Here is a 22,518-nt window from a genome sequence, read left to right on the forward strand (position 1 = left end):
TTCTCAAACAACCTCGTACTGAGCTGACCGACCCCCTACACCGTCGGTCCCAGTTTATATTTTACTTCATTTATCCTTTACCGCACCAGTCCTAAGAGTGAATCTTCTATGCCCCCCCCACCCCTCCCCAAGTAGTCCAGGGTTCGCTGTACTTAGTGCAATAAGAGAACTGATAACTCTGCCCTGTGAATTGCTGGCCTCTTGCCTTGTTCCCTCTAACAGACTATTAATCCCTCAAGGCAGATACTGTGCATTATTCACTGTGTTCCCTCCATATACTCAATAGAGCTTTATTGAATGAGTGAATGCATCCCTATCATATATAGGAGGACACTGCAAACCAGAAAATTTAAGTGAGCTTCCCATCATCACATGATTGTAAGAATTCAAGGCAGGATATAAATCTTTATTTAATGGCTCTACAGCCAGATTTTCTCCTGCCACATGCTATCCGTGTTTTGTTTATTTATGTGCTGTGGGTTGAATGTGTCCCCTTGAAATTCATATATTGAAGCCTAATTCCCAGTGTGATTGTATTAGGACATGCGACCTTTGGGAGGCATTAGTGCCCTTATAAGAGAGACCCCAGAGAACTCTCTTGACCCAACACCACTGCGAGTACACAGCAAGATGGCCATGGATGAACTAGAAAGTAGCCATCTGTGAACTGAATATGCCAGTGCCTCGATCTTAGACTTCCAGCCTCTAGAACGGTGGGAAATAAAATTTGGTTGTTTATAAACCACCCAAGCTATTGTATTCTGTTTATAGCAGGCTGAATAAACTAAGATATTGTGACAAAATAAACAGTCAAAATTTAGTGGCTTAAAATAACCATTTGTTTTGCCCTCAGTTTTGTGGGTCAAGTTCTTGGGGAGGACGGGGCTACACGGCTCATCTCATGGCACGACTGGGACAATTAAGTCTAGAGCATCCATTTCTCAATGGCATATCCCTCTCATGTCTGGTGACTTGGGGCTCCTTGGTGCCTCTCTCTCTCCATCCTGTAGGGATTCTGCACATGACTTGGGGCTTATCAAACTATGGTATTATGCTTCTATTGCATCTGGCTCCCAAGAGGTAGCATCAAGACAGTAAAAGGCTATGTTCAGATCTGGTATAGTGTTACCTCTGCTCTATTCTATTGCTCAAAACCAGTCATAAAGATCATGCAGACTCAAGGGGTTGAGGCAAAATTGCCTTGTTGTATCCAGTTTGGAAAATATAATCTGCCACAGACCATATATTCAGCAGCTGAATGTATGGAAAGAAAATTTTCTTTTTTCCTTCATTCAGTAAATTTTCTGTACACAGCTACTATGATGTATGCATTACACAAGGGACCAAGGGATGCTTCCTGCTTTCAAGGTGCAACATTCTGGGAGGAGAGGCAAGAGAAGTGGTTTATTAGTCAGGATGTGCTGCGTAAGAAAACACCTCAAAATGTGGTGGCCTAAAAAGAATTTTCTTTGGCTCATGATTTGGTGAATTATTGATTTAGGCTGGGTTCTGCTGGTTTGTTCTAACTTCAGTCATGCTTGTTCATAAGTCAGTGGTCAGCTTTGGTCAGATAGGCAGCTTTGCTGATCTTAGCTGGGCTTTCTTACTTGTTATGTGGTTGATAAGCTGTAGGCTGTCTAGAATAACCTCAGCTAGGCATCTGGGCTCTCCACCATCTTGTCTCTCATGGCCTTGACTTGAAACTAACACAAAGTCAGTTTTGCTGCTTTCTATTGGGCAAAGCTAGTTACAAGGCCAGCCAAGATTGAAGAGGCCAGGAAATAAACAGACTAAGTTTTTAGGGAAGAAGGTACAAAGTCACACTGCAAAAGGCAGGGATACAGAACGACTATTATTTTTGGGCACTATCCAATCCATCCACGAAAAGTACTAATCAATGTCAGTGCATTGGGGTGTGGGGTGCAGAGGAAGGATACTGTATGAACCCTGGGGCATCTGAAGGGAATGGAAAGTAGGAAGTAGCATGAGAAAGGATCAAGGAAAGCTTCACTTAAGTTTGGATCCTGAGGTTGGATGGGTGGGCTTCGGAGCCTGCATGGAAAAACAGAAATTTGCCACACTGGTCTCACCTCAAAGCATACTAAGTATTCAAGATCTTTATCTCTGATTCCTGGTTAGGCATGCTACACAGCTACCCTGATATCCCAACTGAGTAAAACAGAACCAACAGGGAACCTGGAGATGAATTCTCATACTCTTCCTCTAGGGCAGATAGGTCTGCCCTTGTATATTAGCCTGGTAGAGCTGTCATGCTAAAATACCATCCCCTAGGTGGCTTACACAACAGAAACTTAACGTCTCAGTTCTGGAGGCTGGAAGTTCAAGCAAAAAGTGTCAGCAGGTTTTGCTTCTCCTGAGACCTCTCTCCTCAGCTTGTAGATGACTGTCTTCTCCCTCTGTCTTCACATGGTTTTCCCCCTTTGTGGCTCTGGGTCCTGATTTCCCCTTCTTACAAGGATAGAAGTCAGACTGGATTAGGGCCCACCCTAAGATCCTCATGTTAAAGTAATCACCTTTATAAAAGCTTTATCTCAGAATATACTCACATTCTGAGGCACTAGGAGTTAGGGCTTCAGTACATGAATTTTGGAGGATAGAATTTATCCCGTGATACCATGGATACATAATATCGGAGTTGAATCTGGAAGCTTGGGCTTTTCTCCATGAAACCTGTAGCCTCTTGGCTTTTAGCTGAAAGTTGTATTCCTTCTACTTCCCAGATGACTGTTGTTCCTAAAAGGGATGCTTGTATCTCGTCTCATCCCTCACTATGTGTTCTGCATGTCTCCTTCCTTGGGGAGGCCTCCAAAGTCAATAAAAAGGCAGAGGAAACTCAGAGCCCAGAGGTAACAGACGATCTGGTGCACAAACAAGCGTTGTAACCATCGGCACATGTGAGGGATATTATCTTTAAATTAGTTGGGGAAAATTAATATTGCTCACTCGCTCTGCTCCTTATTGTCTGCTCCGAGAATCAGCAGGGCCAGAGCCACTGTAGATAATATTTTTTAATTAAAAGTAAAAATAACTTCTTGTGATTAATCTGCTTCTTTGGGGACTTGATCCAATCTCATAAATCTAACATGGAGGCATGTGCTTGTTCACTGGCAGACGTCCTCCCTCTCAGCCAGCCCGGGAGCTGGGTAGGAGGGGAAGCTGCCCAAGCAAGAAAAACCCTAGTCAGGGCAGACCTAAGCCAGGAGATGAGAGGCCGGACTCCAAGGAGGAGACAGTGGGATCTCAGCTGGGGCAGAATTCCTGGCAAGGACATCTTTTCTCACTGTGCCCAAGACAGCAGGTGTTGATAGAAGGAGGTCTGAGGTGAAGGTTCTGGGCCCCATGTCTGAGACCCTGCGAGAATGTCTGAGACTCATCTGTAAAGTGAGGCTGGATGGACATCTGTCTCAAAGGGAGCATTTATGCAAAAGGGAGTCTGAGCTCTAGAGCCAGGTTGCTTGGTTTTAGTTTTGAATTTGGAAGGCTCCACTTTCTTGTGACCTTAACCTGGTCATTTAACCTCTCTGTGCTTCTGCTTCCTTCTGTGAAAGACATGATAAGAGGGGCTGTCTCATGAGGACTAATAATATGTTTAAACACATCAAGTGTTAGAACGTGTTGTAGGAAACACCAAATAAGCTTTTGCTCTTATGAGGCAATGTGAGCACACACAGCATCTTCTGCATTGTTAAAGCAAACGGGATCTTAGTGGGGAAATGATCCAGGCTCCATTTTCAGAGACGGAGAAATGGAGTTTCAGAGAAAGGATGTGACTTGCCCAAAGCATAGAGCAAGTTATGAGCAAGGCCGGGGCCGGGATGCAGGTTTTCAAATCCAGGGCTAGAATTATGTGCAAAAGTGTGTGGTGTTGGGATTCTTGCCTGGCTTGTAGTCCTCTGACAACCTGGAAACAAGGCCACTTACAGCAGCCCCGGGTAACCCCAGGTAGCACTGCAGGCGGGCGGGAGAGGTGCGTACCAGCCCGGGTCTGCACCGCGAGCATGGGGGGCAGCGTGCAACACCCACAGACTCATCTCATCTTCCCACCAGCCTGCAGGACAGGCTGTAAGACAGATGAGGATATCCAGGCTCAGGGGAGTCACATAAGTAGCCAAAATGCCCACTCTGCGACAGTGGAGCTGGCATCTGAAGCAAAGGTTAGTCTAAGTCTGAAAGGCTACAGAGTTGCAAGGCTGCCTCTCTGAGAAATAGGGCTCCGTTCCACATCCCAGCCTCCATTTCTGTTTTCTCTTTCCCTCCCTTAGACCTCAGCAATGTTTGCTGTTGTGGCCTCCTCTTCATGTAAGGAAGTGTCAAAAACTTACTCTCACTAAGGTGGCAGTGCTTGATCAACATTTCAAACGTTGATTCTTCCCCTTGCCCATCTGTCCTCCCAATGAATTCATCACACTAAGATCACGTGCCATTTAACACCAGCCAGAAGATGGTTGGTTGGTTCATTTGTACCATGGGCTGTAAAAAAACAGTTGCAAACTTGAGCTATTGTTATAACCTACCTGGGAGCTGTATGAGGTCCGCCAAGCAGAATCATGGTCCCATTTTACAGATGACAAAACTGAAGCCCAGAGAGATGAATCCAGAGCCTACTATGTGTCAGGCACTATTTAAGTGAATGAATGAAATCTTGGGCGCTCCTTCTATTCTGGTGCTCTCTCCATGTATTAGAACAATCAAGAGCTCCTTTGCCTGGAGATCTTGGGTTAGTGACAGGAAGGAAGCTGGGTTTGACTAGACCATATTCAAAATGCTCATAAATTGGCTTTTCATTCACTTAAGACTTTCATGAAACAGGAAGTTCTATCAATCATAGCAAAGCCCCTGAGCTACCCACTGTCCACTGATGAGATCATGAACCTGCTTCTCAGCCACGAAGCCACTGCACATCCGATGGTCCCGATTAATGTGGGACACGAGACTGGGACAGCAATGTGATTCAAACTTTCTCCCCTTTCTTTCTCTGTCCATAGAGCTACAGAATTTCAGAGCTGATGGGATACTTGAAGAACGCCTCGGCAAACGCTCCTTTACACACGAGGAAAGCAATAATAAGAAAAATCAAGGGGGAAGGTGTGTAGATGATAAAGACATACTAATTCAGTAGCAGAAGGACCTTCCAAACAGGCACCAATTTGTTACTCAGTGAAATGGATGATTTCAGAAGGGAGTGGGGACTTTTTAAAAACAATGGCTGAGCACTGTGTCAGGTATGCAACAAGGGGACCCCCATATCTAGCTAGGGGATGGCCTTATAATCAATAAAGCAGTTTCACATGCACTGCATTAATCAGTCAGTAAGATTTCACTCTAAGGTTAAAACAGGTATTATAGTTCCCATTTATAGATTAAAAAACAAAGGTTCAGAGGACTGATGTCACTTCTCCATTGGCTTACTCTGGTAGCAGGAGGCATTTGGACTAAAGTACTGGTTGCCTGCTCCTAGCCCTGCCCTCTGCCCTCGGTGGACCTGCTTCCCCACCTACTAGCCATCTGATGCTTGGACTCTGCTTCAGTCCTAAGTGAGCAGCGTCGTCTTTGTTCAGTTGCAACTTTGGTCTCGGTGTGTGTGTATGACAGAGTGTGAGCATATGTGCTGGTGTGAACCTGATTGACCGTTGGAGACAGGCACACTGGTTTCCAATTCTCTGCTCTGCCCTTTGTGTTCTGTGTCCTTGAGCAGGTTCCTTACTGTAGCGATGCTGTGGCCTCTTTATCTCTAAACTGTGGAGGACCGAAGAAAGTCTGTCAAGTGAGTACCTGGAACAATTCCAGGCCCCGTTGTGTATCTGCACAGTCTCCTTCTGGAAGGAGAACTTTTGCAATAGACTTCTATGATTTGAGGGCTCCGAACAGAGCTTGAGAGGAGGGAGCGCTGGAGAACGCGATGGACAAATATTTGGAACTTAGGCAACATCAATGTGGCATCAAGAGGTGGAGCATGGACTGGGATCCTTGTTTCTAACTTGCTCATTCATTCATTCTTCCACTCCCTTGTCAGTCAGTATTTCTGAGCACGCAGTGTGTCTCTGCACAGAGCAAGTAGAGCAGAAAGACAAGGGTAAGTCACGGCTTAGTCCCTCAAAAACTGCCTGATTTTGTGTTGACCAACTTCTTCATTAAAATGCCAAATAAATCCCCACATCAGACCTGTCTTTGCTTGCTGGGACTGCCAGAACAAAGTACCGCAGACTGGGAGGTTAAGCAACAGAAATGGAAACAAGGGTAACTTCCTTCACGGTTCTGGAAGCTAGGAGTCCAAGATCAAAGTGTCAGCAGGGTTGGTTCCTTTGGAGACCTCTCTCCTTGGCTTGCAGATGGCATCTGCCTTGTGTCCTCACCTGGTCTGTCCTCTGTGTTCATGTCTTAATCTCCTCTTTTATAAGGACACCAGTCATATTGGATTAGGGCCCAATCTAATGAATTCATTTCCACTTCATTACTTCTTTAAAGACCCCATTTCCAAATATAGTCACATTCTGATATGCTGGGGGCAGGACTTCAACACGAAATTTGGGGGGACACACTCAGCCCATCACAGTGTCTTTGTGATTTCTGATCCTTTTTCCTGGAACATTTATGTCTCATATGTACATGCCTTGCTCCTCCTTCCATTCTGAGCCTCTGCTGAAATATTCCCCTTACAGGAATTGTCTGATCATCATTGTTATAAGAGGAATTCTGGGGGCACCTGGGTGGCTCAGTCGGTTAAGCGTCTGACTTCGGCTCAGGTCATGATCTCAGGGTCCTGGGATTGAGCCCTGTGGCGTCAGGCTCTGCACTCAGCACGGAGTCTGCTTCTCTCTGCCCCTCCCCCTGCTCGCTCGTTCTCTCTCTCTCTCTCTCTCCCTTGCTTTATCTTGATTTTTCATCATTGACTTCGTGGATACACACATGTTAATTGATTTATTTCTGTTTCTCTTACTGTAAGGTAAGTTCTCAGGGAACAAGGATTTTGCCCGTCTTGCTCACTGACGTATCCTAAGGGCTTTGAACAATGCTTGGCCGGTATGGGGAGATCCACATATACTTTGCAAATGAGTGAATGACTGAATGAAGGTACCATCCTCTGTGGAATCTTCCCCTCCCTCCTCTGCATTTGTTTTGAAATCGATCAGTTTCCAATCCTCATTCATGGGTTCCATGGAAGTCTGGAACCCCTTTTCACTTTGGATCCCCAGAAACCAGAAGTTTGTCAGGTCCCCGATACAAGTCCAGGAAATGTGTGTGCATATAATTGTTAATATTCCAACAAGGATGCCTATTATGCTATGCTATTATTTTCAAAAGGGCTCATGTGTGAAACCTCTTTTAGAATTTAGTAGCAGGATAAAAAATGTAATTTTTTTCCCATGAGGAATTTGTTCATTTCTATTTTTCTTATAAAGAGGACTATGTTAGATTTTCTTCTGTGTCCTGGCTGTAAGGAATTGCAAAGCCAAATCTGACACATAATTAAAGCAACATTATTGACACTTGTGGTTCAAATGTTCCCCTCTCCATCTTTCTTAATTCTGAGTTTGCTTTTCAATGTTTAGAATATCTTTAAAATTTTCTCAATCTTTACCTTTCTAATTTTTACTTTTCTAATTTTATAATGTTATGTTAGTCTTTAAAGTCACTCCTGATATGTTTCAGAGTGAGGTAAGAAATAAATAAAATGAATACCTTTTAAAAGTGGGACTATATCTGCTTAGCAGACATTGAATAGTAATGGGGTTGAGAAGGGAAGGTGGATAATGTTAAGGTCTGGAGAGTTTTCAGGAAGAAATGGGACAGGTACCTGTCCCATACCTCCCACAGCCACCCCCGGCCCCTACAGCCCCTCTTCAATATAGCACCCAGAGCAGGGAGGGGCTGCTGGAGAACATGCAGAACATTATAATGAGCTATGGAGAAGGACAGGCAGACACTGGGAGGATTGCTATCCATTAAATCACTCAGAATTTATACCATGAAACATATTTGAAAATTGCATGCAAATGAAGCCCAGTCACTCTGCTCAGAAATCAGAGACTTTGGAAAAATGGGATCGTGTTGCAGGCTTCCTGGGGTTTTGGTCATTGTTGTTATTGCTTCATTCTGCAATATCTGCCCCAACCCCTAAGTCATAGAGTTTTCCTGCCGGATGGGGATTCTGTACCTAGATTCCAGGGGTGGCCATGGGATTGATGTATGGGTTTAGAAGATTTGTTCCCCAGGGATATTGCATGCAGAATGGGAATTTTTCTTGAGTGTACAGTTTCCTCTGATTCTCAAACAAGTCTATGATATTGTGTGCCTCCCAAATCTCCCTCTGATAAAAATGTTGACCAGCATTGAGTATAAACCTTACCATTTAGAGGTGAGGAAGATGAAGCCCAAGGAAGAAAGTGACTTTCCCAGGGCCAGGTTGATGTTATAGCTGTGCGCTGAAGGCAGACCCATCTCCTGCCTCTGAGACTAGAGGATTGTTGGTATACGAGTACGAGACTGCTTGTGGGTTGGAGAGCTGGTGCCTTCTGTGATGAGGTGATTTTGCCACTCCATGTACACCCAGATATTTGAGGTGATTAGGCATTTCCCTGGGGCTCTAGAGAGCTTGGAGAAACTCTGGCATCCAGAATGATCTTAGGGCAGCTCCTACTGTAACAAAAGTACAGCAGAATGGGTGGCTTATGAACAGAAATAGATATCTCATGGTTGTGGAGGCTGTAAGTCTGAGAGCAGAGCATCAGCATGTTCAGGTTCTGGTGAGAGCCCTTTTTTGGGCTGCAGACTGCTGGTTTCATATTGTAGCCTCACATGGGGGAGAGCAGACAGAGCTCTCTGGGGTCTCTTTATAAAGCACGAATCTTATTCATGAAAGCTCCACCCTCATGACCTGATCATTGGTAGATGATCCCACCTCCAAATACCATCACACTGGGGGTTAGGATTTCAAGAGATGAATTTTGGGGAAATACAAACATTCAGTCTCTAGTGAGAATCTTCTTTGGAAACAACTTCGACGCAGGTATTTGGGGACTTTTCTGCCTTCTAGAGAAGCAAATCTCATTTGCAGAGGGTGCTTGAGAAGCAGCACGCATTCTCTCTCTACTTTCAAAGCCCATGTTTCCTGTGTAAGGAGAAAATCACCTTCCCAGGGAGGCAAGGGGAAGCTGGAACATCATGCTAACTGGGTTGGCCTGGCTGAAAAGAGGGATGTCTCCCTTTTTTCATGGTCAGAATTTGGACACACTCAACAGAGGTGAATTTTCATAACACCTATCTGTCTAAAAGAGAGTCTTCCCTTCTTACAGCTCAGAGAAGGAGATAAAAAGACCTTTGTCCAAGCTGCATTTGGGCAACAAATTTCCACTTTATTTCTCTGGTGCGTCTAAGCCAAAGATCAGGAAATAGAGATGCTCTCTGGGTGAAAGGCAGACTGAGGTATGTGGCTTCTCTCGAATCCACACTAACTGCCAATGGAGACAAGATACAGGCAGAGAGTTGTATATCCTTCTCTGTCTTTTTAACATAATCGTGTGGTTAGCACAATCCAGAGACATTAGTTGAGCTTAGTTTACATGCTTACTTTGGGGAATGATGAGCTACCTTGAGTTGTTCTTAAGATTTGACTTGCATTTGTGCCCCCGAGCCAACAGATAAGACAAATGAAGAGGGATTTGGGATTATTGCCAAGTTCCTTGCAAATCTTGGTTTAAAGACTGCTGAGGGGGTGTGGTGGTTTTCAGCCCCACGTGCCCCCCATGTTGTCTGGCTGGGTACATAGGGTGAGGGCTCAAAACCCAGGAGTTCAGTTAAGCGTTGGCTGAGGATGTTCTTTGTTTAAGGGATTCTCCTGAGCACTACTAAGGCCTTAACAGTGACTCTCAACTTCTGATCTTGAGAAGCTCATGGTCTTGTCAGGAAGATGGATACACAACAGGGATATACAATCCAAACTAATGACTAAATGACGGCAGTATGAATAGGGAATCATGGTGGGAGACAGGACCTAACCCAGTATGGGAGAGAACAGGGAAGGCTTCCTTGAAAGATGATGCCAAACTGGGTCTAGACACTGACAAGTATATAAGCAAAACCAACACAAGGAGAGGAAGCAAGGTAAGCAAGATGTGGAGGTAAGTGACCTTAGGGTGGGTCAATGACAGTGAGAAGGCCCTGACTATGGGTGTGTGAGTGGGCTGTGAGGCAGGGAAGTGGAGGGGTTGAGTCCATGTGGGGAGGAAATAATCCTTACCTCCTCAGTGACATGGGGAAGTGAGCCCTCTCAGTTGTGGGAATCACATGGAGGGATTTGAGTTGCAAACAAATTATTCTGATGACCTGAGTGGAGGATGGGTTGGAAGGGAGGAGAATGTAGGAGAGGTCAGCTGGAAGTCACTGACAGCTGAAGGTCTAATGAGATCAGAGGTCACAGGGATAGGGAAGAAAGGAACACATTGACATACATTTCTGGAGTAGTATCGGCTCATCTTGAACTAAGGGACATCCTTGAACGAAGGACACATGTCCGGCTCCAAGACGTGGGAAGAGGGAACTGAGTACAGCAGCAGACACATGACTCAGAAGAGACTGACGACAAAATAAAGAGCCTGGTTCCCTAGTGCAACAAGGAGACCTTCTGTTTGAGTTGTTTGAAAGACTCCGAAGGCTCTAGGTGTGATGTTGCTGAGACAACTAGATGAACTGACTGTCCCCGGAGGACCTGATTTTATTTTTTTCCCCCAAGAAGGAGAGCAGAAGCACAGAAAAAGCATACCCGAAGACCCTCTTACTGCAGAACACTCTGGGCGTTTAGTCCAGCAGGAACTTCTGCACTGAGGCCTGGGGAGATCAGGAGTGGAATAGCAACTGGAGCCTGGGGCTGCTTCTCAAGAAGAACTGCATAGAGGTGGTGCAGGGTGCCAAGGATGGAGGGATGGTGTCCATCTTGGGAGCACCCATGGACTGGACAAATTGCTGTCTTGCCAAAGAGCATGGCTTTCTTCAGAGTCCTGGGCTCAAACCTAAGCTGTGACACATACTTTATCTACAACTCCAATTGCTTTCTTTCTTTTTTTTTTTTTATTAAAAATTTTATTTATTTATTTGACACACAGAGAGAGACAATGAGAGAGGGAACACAAGCAGGGGGAGTGGGAGAGGGAGAAGCAGGCCTCCTGAGGAGCAGGGAGCCTGATGCGGGGCTCAATCCCAGGACCCTGGGATCATGGCCTGAGCCGAAGGCAGCCGCTTAACGACTGGGTCACCCAGGCGCCCCTCCAATTGCTTTCTTTGTCTGTTATGGGCTGAAATGTGTTCCCACTAAGCTCATATGTTGAAGCCTTTACCCCTAGCACCTCAGAATGTGAATGTATTTGGAGATGGGGCCCTCAAAGAGAAGATTCACTTAAAGTGGACCCTGTAGGGTGGATTTACCAGGGAAAACATCCTCTAATAGGTGAGACTTGAGTTATATTGTATCTTTTTTTTAAAGATTTATTTATTTATTTATTTGGGGGGGGAGGGGCAGAGGGAAAGGGAAAGAATCTTAAGCAGGCTCTGTGCTGAGCGAGGAGCCTTGGAGGAGCCTGAGGTGGGGCTCAGTCTCACTGAGATAAAGATCTGAGCTGAAACCAGGATCAGATGCTTAAGCGAATGTGCCACCCAGGTGCCCTATGAGTTACATTGTATCTTGAGCCCTCTAATACCTAACAGAATTCTAGAGTGAAGGTGTCCTCCTGAGTAGATATTACTGTATCACTTGTTTACTCCTATTCCTGCAACAAGCATCTATTGAGCACCTTGTAAGTTTCAGGGACCCTGGTTACAAAAGTGATTCAGACAAAGTTTGTGCCCTGGGCAAGGGGACAGTTCAGTGAAGGGGTTGGCAATCCCTATTGCCTGCAGTCCCTTCCATACTACTACAGCAGCGTTGAGGAGTTGCAACAGGTACTTGATCATGGGGTCTAGGCCCTCACAGAAAAAGATTGCCAGTTGCAGGTCTAGTGGAAGGTAGATCATTGTGGAACAGCTTGGAATGCTTTCCAAATCTTTCCTTTCCTTCCAGTAAGGCCTCACTCAACTGGATCTCTTCCTTCCGGTATCACCATGTTTGAATAACCTTAACCTTTGCATCTCCCTCTCACAGATTCACCCAGGTCTCATTGACCCACACACCTTTCTTTCATAACACACATCACAGTTTCTATAATTATCCATTTTCTTGGTGATTATTTGATTAGTGTCTGTTTTCCCCGCTAATGTAGCCCTGATTACGTGCCTGCACTCTTCTAAGCACTTTACAGATATTACCTCATTTGCATCCATCCTCTCAACAACCCTATGAAGCAGGTGATAGTATGACCTCCATTTTACCAATGGGGACCTGAGATAACCTGCCCCAGGTCCCTGGGAAACATCACTGTCCACATGCATTGTTGGTGTTCTGGTGCTGTCTCTAGAACCAGACTGTTTGAGGCTCAAATTCTGACCCCCTCACTTAATTCCCAATGATGCATATGGACCCACCATGGGTCCATAATCATATGCTTGTTGAGTTGATGAATGATTCAGAATCATAAGCCAATACTATTCTAGACAAATTAACTCAGTACTGTGCAAGCAGAAATGATGAGCACATTTATAGCTGATGTGGGTGGATCAAAAAAACGACACACGTGACCTTCATCTTTCTAAGTTAACTCAAGACCTCAGAATAAGAAACAAGAGAGCAGACACCTTTCCTCTCCCGCTGTCACTTGATGCCACTGAGGATTTGTCCTCCTGGTACCCCCCCACGTGCCATGTCTGGACTGAGGTCATGCCTCCCCAGCTGTCCTTCTTGTTCTTCTGATCTGTGCATTTGCAATCAGCTGCTCAAAGCAATTCTCTTTTCCCAACCCCTTTCTTCCTCCCCCAGACTCTATTAAGCTTCTGGAAACATAAAAGCAGCTAAGCTATTACCTGAACTGAACTTGAACTCTAAGCCTCCGGAGATTGGCCCATCGGCTGAGCTGCAAGACTCCCTGGACTTCCAGCTGCAGCAATTTTGTGAAGTCACCACAGCGTGCCCGTGGGAGACACCATATTTTATTTTTCAATCAAGCATGGTGCCGTCAAGTATTGCTTAAGTGGCTCGATATCAACACTTTTTTTTTTTTTTCAAATACCTTGAGCTCGATGTGCATGAAGTTTCCTTGTGTGAAAATGTGTTGGGTATCAAGATTTTCCAAAGCCCTGGTTTTCTTGTTCTGAGCAACTTCAGGCATTTCCTCCAGCTGTGATCCCTCGGGCCATGTTCTGCAAGCAGGGCAGGTCCACCTCCATCTTTTAGCAGTAACTATGCTCTTAAGACTCAAAATGGAAGCAGTCAGACTCAAAGCCGGGGACGCAGGTGGAGGGTGGCCCCAGGTGTTCGGTTCCTAGTATTCAGGGCTCCTTATATGCAGGTTGATGGTGGAATTCTGCACAGCTTTCAGACTGAGCAATCTGGGAGGCACTGGCTCATAGGTGATATTCCTTCGCTGGTTGCCACTCTGACTGGCTGTTCAAATGGGTGCTTGTTCCATGTTTTCACCATGAATCCTTAACCTGTAAAGGAACCTGGTTTTGCATTTCCAGGATCCTGATTTTCATAAGACAATAGCTGCAACAACCAGAGTTTGCCAGTTCCCCTCCCTGGAGCAAATCTTGTTCTGGACTGTGTGACCTGGATGTCTGTGTGAGCCCCATTCCCATTGCCCTCCATCGTGGCTGGAGGGGCTCTCAACTTGGTGGTGCTCTGCATCCATCCTGGGGACTCAGCTGGTGGTGGGCCCAAGAGTGACATGTAACATCCCCAAGATCATAGCATGTGAGGAAGAAGGGGAATGTCGTGTGGCCATAAGCCATATCAGTTTCATCTCCAGAGGAATCCGAAGCAGGATGTCATGATTTGTCGTCTATTAATTCAACAACAGCAACAGCACAATCCCCCCAAACCCCAGACATTCAGGAGTCAGAGGCCCTCAGAGCCTTGGCTCTAACCTGCTCTGAGCTCCAAGCTTTTAGGGGAGGACCAGATAAAAGCACCCTGTAAATGAATATTCCAAATGCATAATCGTTAACATATGCAAATGGGTTGTGAACTGTAAAGCGCTGTACACATTTAAGGCATTATTATTTAGAATATATCTGGTTTATTACTAATTAGAGGACTGCAATATAATTTATATAAGTATCACGATTATCTAAATGAGGACAATAGAGGATAAATAGGAAAATAGGCTATCTAAAATGTAAGAATTCCTCTTAAATAATTATTTTTTTTCCTTTCCCTCTAAAGGCAGGCTGAAAGGAGGTTTTATGGTCATATACAATATTTATTTAGTGTCCACAGTATATATCATGGTTGTTTGTTCTTGTTCAGTATCTTTCATCTATAAAATTAAGCTCCATGAAGGCAGAAATGGTATCTGATTTGCTCACCACTTTAGCAGAGAGTGAGTGTTTCATGGATGTCCACGGAAGGAGTGAGATAAAAAACAATGGTGTACATTTGTCACAGAATCTACTTTTCTGGAGGTTTGCAAGGAAAGACTGCATATCAACCATTGGGATTCAAAGGGAGGCAGCTTTAGTCACCTTCAGGATGCCCTCAGCTCTTAATCATCAATAAGTGAGTCTTTTCTAACATTTAATAAACAGCCAAATGGTCCAGACTAGGACTACATAGTTGCTTTATCTCACCAACCAACCTTGGGAAGTAGCGTTTTAAAATATAGGCTTTATTATTATTCAGTTATGGTGAGGCCCACAGACCAGGAGATGATAGCCATTGGAAAGAGAGTTTGTCACTCACGGTTCCCAAGAGAAGGGGGACATCACGCCGCAGAGACCGGGGTTGGTCAGGAAGCAGAGGGACTGAGGGGAAAAGGTGAGCAGGAGCCTTTACTGTGGTCTCCTTGGGAAGGAGCGAGCAAGGCTGGGTAAACAGACTTAGGATTGGCAAGTTTGAATAATTCAGGGCACTCTGGGGCATTGGAGTTATTTCTGGTCATCTGGTACTTGGCCTTGGGGTGAAAAGAGCAGGACATAGGGGTCTGGAGTGTGAGACCTTGAGCGAGGAAGAAGTTGGATGCACACACTCTGGATTGATTGGCTTGCATATCAAAATCATGCTCCCAGAAAAGCCCTTTACTGTCTCTAGGAACTGGCTAGCCCTGGGAAGGGTGATCACTCCAGGGTCAGCAAGGCTCCAAGATGATAAATCATCGAAAATACAGGAAATAAAAAGGTATGAACAGTATATGGTGGTGCTGATTCATATTTTTTTCTGCCCAGGAAGATGTGGTTCTGAGAGCTTAGGTGGCTTGATGAGGCACCAACATCAGAAAAGAGGAAAAGCAGTAGAATTCAGACTGCTGGACTCCTTTCCAACCTGCTGTGGGCAGCCTCTCTTTACCACAGTTGTACCCTTTGCTTTGTATAAGAACATCTCTTGTCCAAGAGCTGTTCTATTCAGGACTCTCTTTAGAAGCAAGAGAGAGAACCAAAACTTAAACTAGTTGAAACAAATAGGGCCATTTATTGACCTCTATAGTGGGAAGGACCAGGTTGTGGCTGAAAGCTCTAATGACAGATCTTTCCTCTACACTTACCTTTGCTTTTCTCTTGTCTAGCTTCAATATTTCCTCTTGCAGACTTTCTTTCATCACAAGGTTGGACTCTCAACTTCCAGAAGTTTCTGGAAATTTCTCCCATCTTCACCACCTGAGAAGAAAGAACTCTTTCCTTACCATGGGAGCACTGTAATTGGCCTGACTTGAGGCTACTCCACAGACTAATTCTAGTTATCTGACAAGTGAGGTACTATCATTACCCCAACTTAGACCCTGAGTCCATTTTGGGAAAGCAGGAAAAGGGAAAAGAGATCTATCACTAGAATATGTAAGGAGGTGGTGGTTATCTTTTATTTTTTTATTTGAGAGAGAGAGAGAATGCACACCCAGGGGAGGGGGGCAGAGGGAGAGGGAGAGAGAGAATTCCAAACAGGCTTCATGCCCAGCACAGAGCCTGACATGGGGCTCGATCTCACAACCCTGAGATCATGACCTGGGCCAAAATCAAGAGTTGGATGCCCAACAGCTGAGCCACCCAGGCTCCCTAGAAGGTGGTAAGAAGATTTGGTAAAATTCAAAGTGTGATTCTCAGCTTCTCATTTATCAAAATTGGAGGCTTTATTGATTAATCTGAAGCATACTTACCGGAACAAATCACAGGGATGTCCCAGCCATCATATAATGGATGGGAAGAAAATAATTAATCTCTTCCATTACACAAAAGAAAAGTGAATTTAAAAAAAAATCAACACAATTGAGAGTGGAGGCTGAATTCTGTTTCAAACAAACATGAAAGACAAGGAAATTATAAGTCAATAATTTTAAGGAACAAGTCTCTGGGCAATGCAGCACCTGAGAGTTTCGGTCTTGAGAAAACCAAGCTGACCCTCGAACAAGGAGAATCAGGCTTCTGCAACTGTCTCCAGAAGTTGGTCAGTACAGAAAAGGAAAACTACTTCCCTCTGCAAACTGTACACTCCTCCACCAAGAAACCTTGGTGTTTCTTGGGCATGAAACCAACTTTCTGCATTTGTGGGCAATCAGGAAAAATGCATTCTTCACTTGATTTGGCATCCAAGAGTCATCCACTCCATGGGGCAAAAACTACACTGAGTGGTTTGTCCTTCTCGGTCTCTATCAAGGATATAGTAATTGCCTCACATAGTAACCCCTCCCCACCCTCTCCCAAACCCACCTGCGATTTGCTTTAGTGGTTTAAATCCAAGCCTCCATAAGACAAAGTTATTGTAAGATTGGAACTCAAAGTGGAGTATGGAGGACTTTGAACAGAAGCTCTCCTTCTGGGGTCCTAATCCCCCCAACCATCAGTAAAGGAATATGTCAAGGCTAACCCCTCAATGCACCAAAAAGTCCTACAGCAATCAGACATTAGCCAGCACCAAAGTAAAAATGGTTAATGCACGTAATGGCTGCCTCAGCTTGTGGTTGGAACTGCAGCAATTTCCAGGTACGTACAATCTTCTCGCAGATCAGAATTTCCAAAGGGCAGTGACATGGGTCATTGATTAATACAAATAGTAATGAAGAAATTAAGTATTATTACCTAAAATGTGTATTCTTGCATTTTGTGTGATAAGCAAAATATTTTTAAATATAAAGTTCACTGAAGGGTTAATCTTTGAAAGGGACTCTGATAGGAAAGTATTTGGAACTATTAGTGAGAGTTGCAGGCCCAGGCTGGTGGTGGTGATGGTGATGGTGGTAGTGATGGTGATGTAGGTAGTGATGATGTGTATTTAGGGTTTACACAGGTGGAAATGTTATATCTTTGTGGGAGGAGAGGAGATTTCTTTGCCTCAGATCCCTGAGTTCTGATAGTGAGAGCCAGATGGGAAGGGGTTTCTAGAAAGATCTTTAGGTTATATAGGGAAAAATATACCAAAACTGAACTCCTCTCCCCAGTGAAATTCTGGGAGACCAGCAGGAGAAGCACATGGAATCACTATCAGAGTTTATTCTGAGGGATCAGAAAATCACCTAGAATCCAAGGTGGGTGAAGTTTTCGCAACTCAGCACATACAATTTACTCATTTTTCAGAAGGGAAATGTGAAGTTTAGAGTGGAGGGTTTAGGAGGTGAAATAACCTACTCATGATCAAATGTTCAAAGCACAAGTGAGAAGCAAAACTAAGTAAAACTTCTGGTGACACTGTCACCATCTTCACTGTCACACACTGAAGGAGGTATGCCTTTACAGGATTGTGTGACTTTCTTCTGTTTGACTTAAAATGATGGAAACAAAAGGTGGAAATTGCAAAAGAGACAATTGAGCTGAATATACGGAAACATTATTTGAGAGTTAGAGCTATACCAAGATGGAATGGGTCATCACGTCATTGTTCAAAACTTAGTGAGCAAATGTGGAGATGTGGTGAGTCCTCTCTCACTGCAAGGATTCAAGAAAAGCATGACCACTTGTGGGAAAATCAGAAGTTTCTCTAGCATTGGCTGTGTAGGTGACAGGGAGGAGTTTGAGAATCATGGAGTCTTCCAGAATCTGAGCAGAGGTTTGGAATAGTGGCCAACACATGGTACGGGGACTAGATGTTCCTCTGCCTTCCTATTCTCTTTTTTTTTTTAAGACTTTATTTATTTATTTGAGAGAGAGAGAATGAGAGATAGAGAGCACGAGAGGGAAGCGGGTCAGAGGGAGAAGCAGACGCCCTGCCGAGCAGGAAGCCCGATGCGGGACTCGATCCCGGGACTCCAGGATCATGACCTGAGCCGAAGGCAGTCGCTTAACCAACTGAGCCACGCAGGTGCCCTGCCTTCCTATTCTTTTGGACATTCTTCCATGATAAGCCTGTCCATCCTCAGGATTCATAAAACCTTGTGACAGTTCTCCATGATCATACCTCCCCTACTCCAGTTAGTATAGACTACTCAGGAAGGATGTGTTCCTGGAGACTTCACATGTTTCAAGTACAACTTCGTCCAAGACTATTGTTGAAAAAAGATGGCAGACATTTAAGAACTCAACAAATATTCCCTATTCAATATGTTGTTATCAGCTGGCCTTTCTTTGGCCATGAGACAATTTATGTGATGAAGATGCACTGTGATACAGTGAAAACACATGGACTTTGGAATTAGTCAAAATGCATTTCAAATCTTGGCTCAGATATGTAACTGCTCAATGGCCCAAGGAGGAGAGTTTACCTTTCTTGAACCCCTGCCTTTTCATCTGTGTGATGAAGTAATAAGATATGTCTTTGGGGGTTTAGGGAGGTGGTATGTAATGCATCCAGCCCAGAACTTGACCTCTGGGGTTAAAGCCTTTTTGTCAGCTCTCATTCTTGAACAGCTCCAGTTGTTTTAAAATATTTTTTTCTTTGGCCTGTTGAATAGTATCTGTTTACTTAAATTCCGCTTCTAACAATGGATCCTGCGTACAACACTTGTATTTTTCTCACTATGCAATAAAGCAGATGTTTCTGCCTCAATCTCCCATATAGATCTTTGACGTCAGTGGGGCATAACAACCAATATTTGACCATGCCTGAGAATTCACAGTGAAGCCCTTTTACTTTGTATTTCTAGTGGTGACAGGTCCTTAATAAATACAAAGGAGTGTTGCATTCTATTACAGAAATAAATACCAGCCGGTGGTATAAATGAATATCTTCTATATTGCTTTTCTCCAATTTGAGGATAGCAATTCAATGCATTATAAAAAGATCAATCATTTTGTCATTATGGTCTTCTTTGGCTCCGAACCAGTTTATTGGATTCCTTTAGTTTCAAGTAACAATAAAATAAATTGCCTCTTATATTGAAAGAGAAAATATCATGTTTGAGACAGGAGTGAGATTTTATGGCTGAGATAAAAATGAACCCATTGAAAATACAGGTTCTTATCAATGGGCCAGTGAATTATATGTGGATAAGGTCTACCCCTCCTCTTTATATCGAGCCCTGATAAAGTGCCATTTGGGGCTTGATCTTTGAGGATGAAGGCTTAGCATTTGGATTCATATACTTCTTGCCTTTTACAGAGAAAGAGAATGAAAACGATCATCTATTCTAATGTCCTTGATTTGTAGAGAGAGAAACTGAGGTCCAGATTCATCCCTTGAAACAACTTCTTCGCACATGCCTTAGAGTTTCCACCCTAACTTGATCCAATGGTCACGATTATGGACTCACAGAGTTTTAAAGCCAGCCTGCAGCTTGGTGGTGATCCGATCACACCTATTTTGCAGCTGAAGAAGATGGGAGGTAAATGATTCTTCAAGGTCACACGATTTACCGGCAGATTGGGGAGCAAGAGTCTGCTTGTTTTGGACCTTTCCCGAAGATCCCATTTCCTTTCACAGAGTGCTAAGCACCTTGTTGTGGAATGTGGGCGAATGTAGCAGAAAAATAAAACACTGGCCTTCCCGCGAAAGAAGCTGGACTCTTAGGAGACAAGGTGTCTCAGGAGACAAGTGTGGAAAAACTAAGAGCGATGATTATGTTCCGCATTCTTCCCTGCCTCCGTCCCCATTCGGCGCGCCTCTGTCCCCGGGGTTCTCGGCCACACACCCGTCCTATCCTCCCAGGCTTCGTTTTGCAGCATTGCGCTTGTTCAGTTAACTTGTCTGTTTATCATTTGTTTTATATCCTTGTCACTTGGCAAGGCAGTGCCTCACGCTTTGCAACCCATAAACTTCAGAATTGGAAGCTACTAAAAATACAGAAATGTCAAAAATTCAGAACACTTGGAGGAGAAAGAAATGGAGAACAGCTTACAAAGCTCGATGTGTCCTGGCACGCCTCTCTCATCATGGCCTCTCCCCTGCCCTTTCTCTTTTAAATTTGTGGTGACATTTTAATTAAAAAGTTGACAAAAATCAAACATACACAATAAGCCCAGGGACACCGAACATTCGTGGTTGGAGGCTGCGTTTTTACTCACATGGAAACTCCCAGCTTGTGTGATTCATTTGTGGGAGTCATGCGAGAGGTGCGGGAGAAGAGAATCTTACGAGAAAATGGTGGGTGAACTCATGCTCTTCAGGGAATAAGAAGAGCTGTAGCTGAGGTGGGTGAGAGCCGGCCCCCTCACCTCAGCAAGGGCCTCGTGAGTGACCACCGAAGGGCGAAGCCATCGTCAGTGACCTCTGAGGAATCAACCTTGCCAGGGATAACAGGAGCCATTAGGCCAAATCCTAGCACCAGGTCTGACCCTGTTGGGATAAACCAGAGTATTGGTCCTGAGCGCTTGTTAGCAAGCCCTGCCTCTGTTAGCATAGTCAAACCAGCAGGAGCAGAAATGATAGGAAAAGGGCCATTGGGAGGAGCTGGACCTTGGCACTCAGGACCACAGCAGGAAACCAATTAGAACCAGCCAAAAGAGCTTTCCAAAGAGGATCTAGGATCTAATAATAGAGAAAGACAGAGAAAGTGTGGGGAGGGCTGGCAACATCAGTCCCTGTGATTTTGCTGCGGGGGTTGAGGAGGGATACAGCAGAACGTACAATCGTTACCTTTGATTGTCACCCACTCCCTTGACCATCTCCCCGAGCGTATGTGTCCGGGAGACTCTGGAGGTATAGAAGAGGGGGAGGCAACAAGGACAGAGATGAGAAGAGGAAGAAAGAGTAGATCACTACGGGGAACGTGCTACCTACAGAATGCTGTTGTTGGTTGAAACAAAACAGCAACAAGATATGTTTCATATTTCATTGTTTTAGGCACCATGTTGGAAACAGGGACAGAGAGATGTGACTCTGTGCGTGCCTTTATCCTAACTCTTATGTCTTATTATAATTGTCTATGTGCCTGCCTTTCAGGAGGTGGAGTTCCCCCAAGGCAAGGACCCTGTTCTTGTATCCTGTGTCTGTGGTGCCTTGTTCAGGCTCATTGCTGTAGAATGGCCAGAACACTTACCTGCAAAGTCACACAACCTTGAGAGGAAAACCGGTGTTAATATTTGCACCCGCACTGTCAGCCTAACCTGGGCCCACGACTCAAAGAAACATTGCTCAGTAAATGTCTGTTCAAAAAATGGATGAACTTTGGGCCAGTTCTTTGAGCTCAGGGCAGACCCTGCGACAGTCACTGAGCCAGCCCACTAGCAGTTGACAGCTGAGGGCATTGTGACTAATTTTGTGTCTGTTGGGACACCTTATCATTGTGTGTTATGGGGTTGTGACCACGCAGACACCCAGAGGGAGACAGACGTGTGTAAGGCGTTCTGTAGCCGCCCGGACAATGGCAGGCCTCCATCTCAGGAGGAGCACGGTAAGTGTGTGAGTTGGTGGGATCTTTCTTGGCACCCCATAGTCTTTCTGGGGTGGATGTGTATACTGAGCTCACATCTGAATAACTGCAGGAAAAAAAAAAAGAAGAAGAAGAAGAAAAAGAAGCCAGACAAGGAAAGGGAGAGGGGATGCATATCCCTGCTGGAGACAATGACTAATGTAAGCAGGCTAAGAGAAATATTTTTTTGCCTGTTCCTTTTGGACAGCTTGAGAACATTCTATGACAGCTCAGCATGCAGCTTGGCACTGTCAGAGGAGACCTGGGAGAGCTAGGGGGAGCAGTTAAGAAGTGGAACCAGAATATCACTGCTGAGAGTCTGGAGATACTTTCTGGAATTTTCCACCTTAGAGATAAATGGGAGGTAAGAGAAAAACGTTGAAGAAGGGTAGCTTTCTTCCAGACTCCCATTTATTGTCACCAGAGGCAGAAAAGAAAGGAGTGAATAGTCCCATTTGGCTGGGATTCTTCCTACATAAAGGAATCAGTCAGAAGGACCCAAAACACTTTTTCAGCCTGGTCATGGTGGGATCATCTTAATGAGGAACGAAGGTGCCCATTAGATGATAGAAAACCTCACTCTTTCCAGCTCAGGTTGGGCCCGGTTCTCTAAGCCTCTCTCTGAGCCTCTCTTTCCCAACAGCAGTGGTCC

The sequence above is a fragment of the Callorhinus ursinus genome, unplaced genomic scaffold (assembly GCF_003265705.2).
Source record: "Callorhinus ursinus isolate GAN/ISIS: 27379988/994484 unplaced genomic scaffold, GSC_fseal_2.0 scaffold4, whole genome shotgun sequence".
Classification (NCBI taxonomy): Eukaryota; Metazoa; Chordata; class Mammalia; order Carnivora; family Otariidae; genus Callorhinus; species Callorhinus ursinus.